The following is an 11067-nucleotide window of genomic DNA, read 5'->3' on the forward strand; positions in this document are numbered from 1 at the left end:
TACTATTTGTTAGCACATCCCGGGTCAGGTGAGTATGAGCTTTGTCCTCACTCACAGAAAAACCAACCAGCTGATCTATGCAGTGGGGCATTGACCAGAAAAACTGACCAGAGTTCTGCTTTAAAGTGGTTACAAACCCCTACAAATACCCAGTGAAGTGACTTTCTCAGGTGATACACAGAGATGAAACAAATCCTCCTACACAAGTCGTACCTGTTTATCTGCAGTCTTCTCTTGTCTACATCTTTTCAAAGTCCAAAATATACACAGCATTTTTAAACTTCAGAAGGCAGGGGTCAGGAATCTGATGTCACATACTGCATAGCATAAAGCAAAGAGCTGAGTGTAATCTGAGACCTGAGTAGAAGGAACAGACCCCCTCTACACAGTGTCATAGGGAAACATGCACAGTTCAGGCTGTCAATCATCTGCTGTGTGTTGAAGAGTAAGCAGGACTGTCTTCTGGGATTGTTTCATGTCAGTATAGACTGTCAGAAGTGACTCATGCAGATAGAGGAATGAGAGAGGAGAAAGATATCATTTGGATAGAGACAAGTACAAACTATAGAAGAAAATGCTTTGTTAATTGTTTCATTTCAGAGGTTTACAACCACCTTAAGTTCACAATATACATTACAATTTGTTTGTACAACCTCCTTTAGCTCCACCAACAATTATATAGCACAAGAGACTATCTGATTGGATACAAATTGATTGGAAAGCTTAGATCCACATATTACATAGTTTTGCTAAATCCAGAAAGTAGATTGTACAAAGAGCGTATGGTCAAAAGGATGGAGGCGCATGGGGGGGGGGCAATTATAATTATTTTTTGTAAATTCTGTTATACTTTATCATTAAAGTGTGAAGTGATCACTAAAAAAAGAATGTCAGGAATGGCAATTACATCATCAACGGCAAAAATCAATATCCTAGCAACCTTCTTTCCATGGCAATTCATCAACATATTTGTCTATAATTTTTTATTAAACCACCGGGGTTTCTACAAGCTGTTGGGGAAGACAGACAATAATTCATAAATATATTATGCAGCGGTTAATCAAACCAGGGATTTTTTTTGCCAACAAGGCAGAAAAGGAGTGTAATTAAAGTCCTGAAAACAAACACATGCTGTGTCATTACATAAGGGTGTACTTGGCAATAAAACAACGTCATAATAACAAACACTGGTGTACAATGAGTCATTGTTGTGTCATTTGTGGTGACATAATTTTAGGATGACTCAGAATTAATCAGGAGTTGCCAGAAGACAAAAATTAATGGTCATTTGGGTAGAGAAGGAATGTGTCATTGGATCATCTTGGGTAAACTATCCGTTTACTTGATGCCAAATCTAGAAGTATGGGTATTAGAGGTGACTGAGGCAATGAGAACAAGTATGGCTTATGTAAACCTTCAAAGAGTTTGGTTTAAATGATACACAACATAACCAGGAAATGACTGATCTTGTCCACTGTAGGTATTGAAATGCATTCATAAGATTTGATTAGCAAGATATAGTAGAGTATCCGAGAAGGATGATGTGATCTGGTATTGCCTGAGGGAAAAACCTGCGTTTTCAATATACAAGGAACAGGAACGATATGGACATGGCCATGTGTTGTCTACTATAGCTTGTCTCCACTCTCCACCAAAAAATATGGAAACAGTCCATATGCCGAAATCCAAACCTAGTTCTTTTTGCTGTACTTATTGTCAGCAAAGTGACTGCATACAACATGTCTCCACCAGAAAACCAACCTTCCTTGATGCCTTTTGCCACTCCTGTGTGTGCCAAAAGCAAAGCTAGCCATACACGTTTAGAATTTTGTTTGAAGGTGTTTGCTTATAAAACAATTAATTTAATGCTAATGGTTAATGGGGACGAAGGTGAAGGATGAGAAATCATTCTCGTTTCTTTCTGAATTAACAAAATTTTAACTGTCAATGTGGTCCTCGGTCTAATAAACTCATAGTTATTGTAATTCTCATGTGCTGGGAAAAGTTTCATGAACATTCGTTCTTTTAAACAATTATGTATGGCATGGGAATATATAAAAGACCAAAGGTTTGGCTGATGGGCATATTTTATATATGCATGAATTGGGCATAAAATGTGCTCTGAATGTCATCTAAGTCACAACAATAGAAGAACACAGTCTGCTGAACATAATACTACACAAACATTAGATGTTGCCATGGTTTAATTGCACATAACATGTAAACATTCACAGTGCAGGGAGGAAAAAGTATGTGAACCTTTGGACTTAATAACTGGTTGACCCTCCTTTGGCAGCAATAACCTCAACCAAACGTTTCCTGTAGTTGCAGATCAGACCTGCACAACGATCTGGAGTCATTTTGGACCACTTCTCTTAACAAAACTGTTTCAGTGTAGCAATATTCTTGGGATGTCTGGTGTGAATCGCTCTCTTACGGTCATGCCACAGCATTTCAATCGGGTTGAGGTCAGGACTCTGACTGGGCCACTCCAGAAGGCGTATTCTGTGCTGTTGCAGCCATTGTTTTGTTGAATTACTTGTATGCTTTGGGTCATTGTCCTGTTGCATCACCCATCCTCTGCAGAGCTTCAGTTGGCGGACAGACTCCACGTAATCCCAAGGGGTTCACATACTTTTTCTTGCAACTGTATGTGTGTGTGTGTGTATATATATATATATATATATATATATGTGTGTACACTATATATATATATATATATATATATATATATATATATATATATTTCTAAACATGCAATCTACTTTTTATTATTTATATTAAATGTATAATTTAATAAAATGAAATAAAACTTTGCTTTGTAATATTCTTTCTTTTATTTTAATAATTAATAAAAGAAACCTGTTCAATACCTTACGTCTGGGAATCCATTCAAGTAACAGGTCTGAATGTCTACTTGTCTTTGTAATTGTAACCTCTGCCACATCTCTAAAATATGCCCCTTCCTAACCAACGATACCACAAAGCTCCACTCCCCGGTCATCTCTTGCCTGGACTATTGCAACTCCCTCCTTATTGTATTTCGTTTACATAGACTATCCCCCCTACAGTTCATCATGAATGCTGCTACCAGACTCATCCACCTTACCAACCATTCCGTGTTTGCTACTCCTCTCTGACAATCCCTACACTGGCTCACCCATTGAATTAAATTCAAAATACTAGAAATAACTTACAAAGCCATTTACACCTCGCCCCCAGCTACATCACTAACCTGGTCTCAAATACCTAATTGTACTCTCCCTTCCTCCCAAGACCTCCTGCTCTCTAGACCCTTTGTCACTTCCTCCAATGCTCACCCATAGGACTTCTCCTGAGACTCTCCCATCCTATGGAAGTCCCTATCCCAATCTGTCTAACTATCTACTACTCTGTCCACGTTTAGTGAAAACCCATCTCTTCAGAGAGGCCTATCCTGTCCCCACCTAACAACTGTACTTCTATTTTCTCCATCAGCTCATCCCCCACAGTTATTAGCTTTGTATCACTTGCCCCCCCCTTAGATTGTAAGCTCTAATGGGCATGGTCCTCTGATTCCTCCTGTATTCAATTTTATTGTAATTGTACTGTCTGCCCTCATGTTGTAAAGCTGTGTGTGAACTATTAGCACTATATAAATCCTCTATAATAATATTAGTAATAATAGTAAATTACTTGTAGGCCTTTAGATTTTGAATATACTGTATAATAGATATCTTTAATGATCAACCCTGTGTTTCTGATCTCCTCTCTACCCTGAGCGTTTTGACTGAGGATATTCAGATTTGTAATGCTTTCCATGTTTTTTTTGTTTCAGTCCTTATCTCCATGCAGACTCTCCCCATCACATAAACAAATTCCACGAAAAAAAAACAACTTTTAAGACCAGAGATAAAAACAGATGTAACTGCATCACATTTGCGCATAGCAGTGGGAGAGAAAAAATAACTGATTTTCCATCTTGCACAATGACTGAGAAAAAGTTGCCAAAAGAATCTTACTGTAAGGGGAAAAAAAGAACAAGAAAAAACAATCAAAAGAAAAAGAAAAAAGAGAAAGAAAAAAACAAACACAAAAGAAAAAAAAGCAAACCCATTCAAACAAAAAAGAGAATGGAAAAAGAAAAAACAATCAGACAAAAGAAGAAAAACCAAACAAAAAAAAAAAGAACAGAAAAAAAAAGAAAAAACTTGCTTAATAGAAGGCTGTATAAAGTACTTGAAACAGGACCTATTTTTCACTCTGCCTTCAATAAAAGTACACAAACACACACATCCATCTGATATTCCTTAGCCAGAGGGTGACCTCTGACCTCCTGCAGGGGTTGCTGGACAATATCACTGACTTTTGACTTCTCAGAAAACAGTTTTCCCGTCAGAGCTGAGCTCTGATGCAGCTCCAGGCACCGTCAATAATCAAAGCCATACTTTGATGCTATTTTCAGACAACAGCCCAGCCAGAAAAAAAAAACATACACTCCCTTACATCCACTTATTGCTATCAGCTGGGCCCTTGCTACTTACCAATTGGATTTTAAATACCTATAAAATACAACCCTTGACATGCCATTTTTAAAGAAAGTAGTTATTAAAACTGCTGCAATAAACAAGGCCTGATTTCTTCTTTTTTCGTGAAAGTTTGGGATAGAGCTTGTGGCAGAATTTGGATAGAGATTAATAGAATAGAGTCAAGGCATTCTCTTGGCCTCTCTCAATGAGATGACTCATGAAGTACGAGCAGTCCGATACTTTATTGCTTCAAATTTAGTTCCTTTTTTTTTTTTCCGGCTCTCTTCAGGCTTTTCATTTCCTAGATATTTACAGCAATGTGTTTTTTCGGCAATTCATCCCATAAGTGTTCTGTTTTTAGGGAATGATAACGCAAGGCCCTCTTTAAGGGGTTCAGTTAAAGCGGATCTTCTCCCTCTTTAATCACTTTTCATCATTTCCCTCTTCCCCCACCTCCTACCCTCCTGTTCAGGGGTGGACTGACAACTCATGGGGCCCCCGGGCAAAAGGGGATCATAGGGCCCCTGTGTCCTTGTCCAAACTCAAAAAAGCCTATGAAAAAGGTACCAGGGGCATCTCATGGGGCCCCCTACTGACCCCAGGTCCTCGGGCAGTGCCTGAGTTTCCAAATGGTCAGTCCGCCCCTGCTCCTGTTACATATTCTTTTTTTTTTTATTTTCCCTTGTAATACATTTTTTGCAAGATCCAGCTTCTGGCTTTGTCCCACCCCTGCTTGAAAGCTCTTGGGATACAAACATCATGCATCCCAGAAGGCTTTGGGGCAAGCTCTATCAACAAGACTTCTGGGCAATCTCGAGCACACTGTGCATGCGTATCTCGGTGTCATCAGTCTTCTGGCTGCATGATACAAAATACAAAGAGAGGACGCGACAACCTAGATCATTATCTTTATACACCCTCTAGCCACTTTGTTAGATACATCTTGCTAGTACCAAGAAAATATCCCCCACATCTTTACATCACCACCACCAGCAGCCTGAACTGTTGATACAAGGCAGGATGGATCCATGCTTTCGTGTTGTTTACGCCAAATTCAGATCCTGCCATCTGAATGTCGCAGCGACCAGCCTGCCCATTCTCCTCTGACCTCTGATATCAACAAGGCATTTTCATCCACACAACTGCCGCTCACTGGGTATTTTCTCTTTTTCAGACCATTCTCTGTAAACTCTAGAAATGGTTGTGTGTGAAAATCCTGGTAAATCAGCAGTTTTTGAAAGACCAGCCCATCTGCCACCAACAAACATGCCACGTTCAAAGTCACTTAAATTCCCTTTCTTCCCCATTCTGGTGCTTGGTTTAAACTTCAGCAAGTTGTCTTCACCACATCTAGATGCCTAAATATAGTTGCTGCCATGTGATTAGCTGATTAGCAATTTGTGTTACTGAGCAAATGACCAGGTGTACCTAATAAAGAGGCCAATGAGTGTATATAATTTATTGATAGAACAAAAGCAAATGTTATACTCTTTAATACCAGTATATACAAAGCTCATCAATATATTCCAAAGCCAAAAATGCCAGATCCACTGCACATGGGAGTATGTCATGGGAAATAGCCGCCCAGGTCTGTTATGGCTGATGCGTTTCAAGGGGAGTTTCCTCTTCATGAGAACCAAATGATCAACTATCTGTAGCATGATTTGTATATCTTGAAAAATGCTGAATGAGACACTTAAGCTCTACCCACCACCCATGTTGGCTGGATTACATCATGTGAGTCATGTGATGACACCTGTATGGGACTCACCTTGAAATGTGTCAGCCATAACATATCTGGATGGCTAATTTCTATGACAAAGAGTATGTGCAGTGGATCTGGTGCTTTTGGCTTTGGAATATATTGATGACCATGTGCCTTCTCTACTTTCACAGGTAAATGCACCTTTCTCCTACCTCCACTCTTAACTCCAAAACGCATTGACTCCTGCTGCCTTCCTCCTGGGTAAATGCACCTTTCTCCTACCTCCACTCTTAACTCCAAAACGCATTGACTCCTGCTATATTCAGAACAAATGGTGTATTTATATTTTTGTATATGTTGACCAGCTCTCACCTTCAGCCGCACCCGTTTTACGACTGGTGTCTGTTTCCTGAGAGAATCATCCCCCACTCCTCATGTGATCTTTATCAGCTTCTAATTGGGATGGAGTTGAATGCTCATTTGAGCATCTCCCTATAAATTTAGATCAGCTCATGGGGGAGATCTCTGATGGGGGGCACAGTCTCTGATGGGGTGCTGCTTCAGATTGAGTGCGGCTTTGAACGAGTGCATAGAAGAAGCAGTTAAACGCAGCAGTTGAGTGCGGCTTTGAACGAGTGCATAGAAGAAGCAGTTAAACGCAGCAGTTGAGTGCGGCTTTGAACGAGTGCATAGAAGAAGCAGTTAAACGCAGCAGTTGAGTGCGGCTTTGAACGAGTGCATAGAAGAAGCAGTTAAACGCAGCAGTGGGGTGCGGCTTTGAACGAGTGCATAGAAGAAGCAGTTAAACGCAGCAGTTGAGTGCGGCTTTGAACGAGTGCATAGAAGAAGCAGTTAAACGCAGCAGTTGAACTAAAGCAGGAGAACTCAAGCAGCAGGAAGACACAACAACAGCAAGAAGCTCTACTGCATGCTGGAAGACTGCAAGCAAACACCTTGGGAAACCTCTTACATGCCTGAGTCCCACTCTGTGTACCTTTATATAATACACCCATCTTCTCCTTATCATATTACTACCCTCTGTTCCCAAATCTCATTTCTTTACCCCTCTGCTCCACCTCACAACCTGTACATCTCCCCCTCACTGCTATCATCTCCCTACTACTGCTCTCTTCACCTCCCCAAAATGTCTCTTCCACTCCTCCTTCTCATTTTCCTCTCCTCCGTTCCCAAAATCCATTCACTATATCCCTCTGCCCCTCCCAAACATTTGTATATTGTGTCCTCACTGCTTCCCTCACCCCTCTATGGCACCCACCACCTCCTCCTATTACTCCGCTCTCCCACTGACCCCAACACCTCCACTAGGAGTTTCTCACGCTCCTGCACATCCCGCTCCCATGCCACCTTTCTCACCCTTCTCCTCCTCCTAGCCGCGGGGGACATCTCCCCGAATCCTGGCCCTCCACCTCTCTCACCCGCTCAACACCCTCCCACCTCCACGTCCTACTGCAACCCCCACAACTTAGTATCTGTCCCCCTGCTCCCTAAAATCTCCCCCCCGTTTTCATGTGCACTCCTGAACGCCCGTTCGGTGTGCAACAAGCTTACCGCCATCCACGACCTCTTTGTTTCCCGCTCCCTCAACCTCCTAGCCATCACGGAAACCTGGATCCAGCCCACTGATTCTACCTCCCCTGCTGCACTCTCCTACGGAGGTCTCACCTGGACCCACTCACCCAGGCCTAACGGTCGTAAAGGTGGTGGGGTTGGTCTGCTCCTGTCACCGCAGAGCACCTTCCGAGTCCTCCCAAACCCCCCCTCCCTATCCTTCTCCTCCTTCGAGGCCCACTGCCTCCGACTATTCTCCCCAACCCCCCTGAAGATTGCTGTGATATACCGGCCTCCTGGATCCATACCCCGCTTCCTGGATGACTTCTCCTCCTGGCTACCCTTCTTCCTCTCCTCTGAGCTACCCACCATAATTCTTGGGGATTTCAACATCCCTGTCAACCTCGACAACCCGGACACAGCCCGTCTCCTCCACCTAACCTTCTCCTTTGCACTTGCACAGTGCATACAATCCACCACCCACTCCGACGGAAATATCCTGGACCTTGTCTTCTCCAACCGCTGCGCTCCCCACAACCTCACTAACACCCCCTTCCCTCTCTCTGACCACAACCTGATCACCTTCTCTATCTCCTCGTCCTCCAACGCCTACCCCTCCAAGTGTCACACTACTACCAGCCGTAACCTCCGCAACCTTAACCCTGCCTCCCTCCACTCTGCAGCTGATCAACTCCACGACCGCATCCTCCCCCTGTCCTGCCCTGACTTGGCTTTGACCGCCTACAACAATGCGCTCTCAACAGCCCTCGGCTCGCTAGCGCCTTTAACCAAACGCAACATCAGACCCCGACCGCTCCAGCCCTGGCAGACTGATCACACCAAAACCCTCAAACGACAAAGTCGTGCCCTGGAGCGACTATGGCGCAAAACCAAATCCCAACAAGCCTTCATCCGCTACAAATCTGCCTTCCACACCTACACCTCCTCCCTCCATGCTGCCAAACAGGCCTACTTCTTGACCCTCATCAAGGCCCTCTCCTCCAATCCTCGCCAACTCTTCTCTGCCTTCAACTCTCTACTCTCTCCACCCCCACCTCCACCCAGCACCTCACTCACTGCCCTTGAGATTGCCAATCACTTCAAAAACAAAATTGACACAATTCGCAAGGACATTGCCGCAACTCACACGCCCTCTCAACCCGTCCCCTCTCACACAGCTACCCCCTTATCCCCCCTCCCCCTCGACATAACCCGCAGGGACTTCGTCGCTGCTCAAACTCTCTCCAACCCCCTTCACCCTCACTCAGCTACCCCCTCATCACCCCTCTCCCACAGCCCCACCACTGCTCTGACCTCCTCTTCCACCCCACCCTACATTCCTCATACTGAAGCTCCGCCAACACTCCACACCTTTGACCTTACTACCATCGAGGAAGTCTCCAAGATCCTCTCTGATGCCCGCCTCACCACCTGCCCCCTCGACCCTATCCCCTCACAACTCCTACGACCTTCCTCCTCCTCCATCCTACGCTCCCTCACCCACATCTTCAATCTCTCCCTCTCCTCAGGCACTTTCCCCTCCCCTCTGAAACATGCACACATCACCCCCATACTTAAAAAGCCCTCCCTGGACCCCAATGACCCGAACAACCTCAGACCCATCTCCCTGCTCCCATTTACATCTAAACTCCTCGAGCGCCTCGTCTACACCCGCCTATGCTCTCACCTCAACGACAACAACCTCCTCGATCCCCTACAGTCCGGCTTCCGTCCCCTACACTCCACCGAAACTGCCTTACTCAAACTCTCCAACGACCTGCTAACCGCCAAAGCTAATGGCCACTATTCAGTGCTCCTACTCCTTGACCTCTCTGCGGCCTTCGACACAGTCGACCACCCCCTCCTCCTCAAAAAACTACACTCCCTCGGCCTCAGAGATTCTGCTCTCTCCTGGCTCTCATCCTACCTGTCACAACGCTCCTTCAGCGTTACCTATAATGCTACCACCTCCCCCTCACTCCCCCTCTCTGTTGGGGTCCCTCAAGGCTCTGTCCTCAGGCCCCTTCTCTTCTCCATCTATACCTCCTCCCTTGGCCAACTCATACACTCTCACGGCTTCAACTACCACCTCTATGCCGACGACACACAAATCTATCTCTCAACCCCCCACCTCACCCCCTTGGTCTCAGCCCGAATCACACACCTACTGAGCGACATATCAGACTGGATGTCGCTCCACTTCCTTAAATTGAACCTCTCCAAAACCGAGTTTCTTGTCTTCCCCCCAGCCCGGACACCACCCCCCATTGATTTCTCCGTCACATCCAACAACGCTACCATCAAACCCGCCCTGCAGGCCAGAGTACTGGGTGTCATTCTGGACTCCAACCTATCCTTCCAGCCCCAAGTCCAATCTTTAACAAACTCGTGCAGACTCCACCTCCGCAACATCGCCAAAATCCGCACGTTCCTAACCCCAGAAACCACTAAACAGCTCATCCACTCCCTCATCATATCACGACTCGACTACTGCAACTCCCTCCTCACTGGCCTGCCTCGCCGCTGGCTATCCCCTCTTCAGTCCATCCTGAACACGGTTGCCAGACTCATTCACCTTTCCAACCGCTCTGTCTCCGCCACTCCCCTCTGCCAATCCCTCCACTGGCTTCCGATTGCGCAACGGATCAAATTCAAAATCCTAACGCTGACGTACAAAGCTGTCCACCATACTGCCCTGAACTACATCACCGACCTAATATCCAAGTACCGCCCAGCACGCACACTCCGCTCCTCACAAGACCTCCTTCTCTCTAGTTCCCTGGTCTCCTCCTCCCATGCCCGCCTCCAGGACTTCTCCAGGGTGTCACCCATCCTCTGGAACTCCCTGCCCCAACCCATCAGATTATCCCCTACTCTCCTCTCCTTTAGGCGCACCCTGAAAACCCATCTCTTCAGGGAAGCCTACCCCACCCCCTGCTAACTTGCCGACCTCCTCCACTCTTCCTACCACTCCATCCCCCACAGCTATCTCCTACTGTGCCACCACCCCCTCCCTCCTAGATTGTAAGCTCGAAAGAGCAGGGCCCTTGATCCCCTCATGTTTTGCATTGTATTGGTATTGTTCTGTCACATGTTCTGTCTCCCTTTGTAATGTACAGCGCTGAGCGAACTATTGGCGCTTTATAAATACTGTATAATAATAATAATAATAATAATGTGTATACTGGTGTTTTTGAGTATAACATTTGCTTTTATTCTATCAATAAATGATACATGAAGGAAGAGCATCATGTGTATCGAGGCTCCCTCAGTCCTAGGAGGGCA

General features: G+C 45.1%; 1 long non-coding RNA gene across 1 annotated transcript in view; it reads left to right on the plus strand.

Moving 5' to 3' along the window:
- LOC149461802 (uncharacterized) overlaps window positions 1-4609 on the plus strand; it is a 30264-nt gene extending 25655 nt beyond the window's left edge. The window contains exon 2 of the long non-coding RNA XR_016312780.1: window positions 3818-4609. This is a non-coding gene — a long non-coding RNA (uncharacterized LOC149461802). The remainder of the gene's footprint in view (window positions 1-3817) is intronic.
- Window positions 4610-11067: the final 6458 nt, after the last annotated feature.

This window comes from Staurois parvus, unplaced genomic scaffold (genome assembly GCF_062004578.1).
Source record: "Staurois parvus isolate SC_StPar_1 unplaced genomic scaffold, SC_StPar_1.0 ptg000192l, whole genome shotgun sequence".
In the NCBI taxonomy this organism is placed as follows: domain Eukaryota; kingdom Metazoa; phylum Chordata; class Amphibia; order Anura; family Ranidae; genus Staurois; species Staurois parvus.